This window comes from Rhagoletis zephyria, unplaced genomic scaffold, assembly GCF_001687245.7.
Source record: "Rhagoletis zephyria isolate East Lansing unplaced genomic scaffold, Rhagoletis_zephyria_1.1 Rzeph_scaffold_00872, whole genome shotgun sequence".
NCBI classification, from domain to species: domain Eukaryota; kingdom Metazoa; phylum Arthropoda; class Insecta; order Diptera; family Tephritidae; genus Rhagoletis; species Rhagoletis zephyria.
In genome coordinates, this window is record NW_016157956.1 from 131,608 (window position 1) to 132,048 (window position 441).

Genomic DNA, 441 nt, shown 5'->3' on the forward strand with positions numbered 1-441 from the left:
CCCTGTTGTCGCCAAGAAGATAATAGCGCTTTTTAGGAAAAATCCTAACATATCGGGTAGAAAAGTTGCTGAAAAACTACAATGCTCCGAGGCTTTTGTCAGAAAAGTTAAAAAGGAGGAAGGGCTTAAGTCATACAAAGTTCAGAAAGTTCCTGACAGAAATTCAAAAAAGAACAGCACGGCAAAAGATCGAGCCAAACGACTTCACCTTGAGTTCTTTAAGAATTTTGACTGCTGGCTGCATCATGGATGATGAAACATATGTACTTGGGGACTTTTCTCAGCTACCAGGTGTGGATTTTTATGTTGCAGATGGTAGAGGAAATGTCCAAGAGGAGTTCAAAACGCAAAAAAAGACAAAATTTCCTAATAAATTTTTGGTTTGGAAAGCAATTTGTAGCTGTGGTAAAAGAAGTAGCTCTTTTGTTACAACTGGAACGA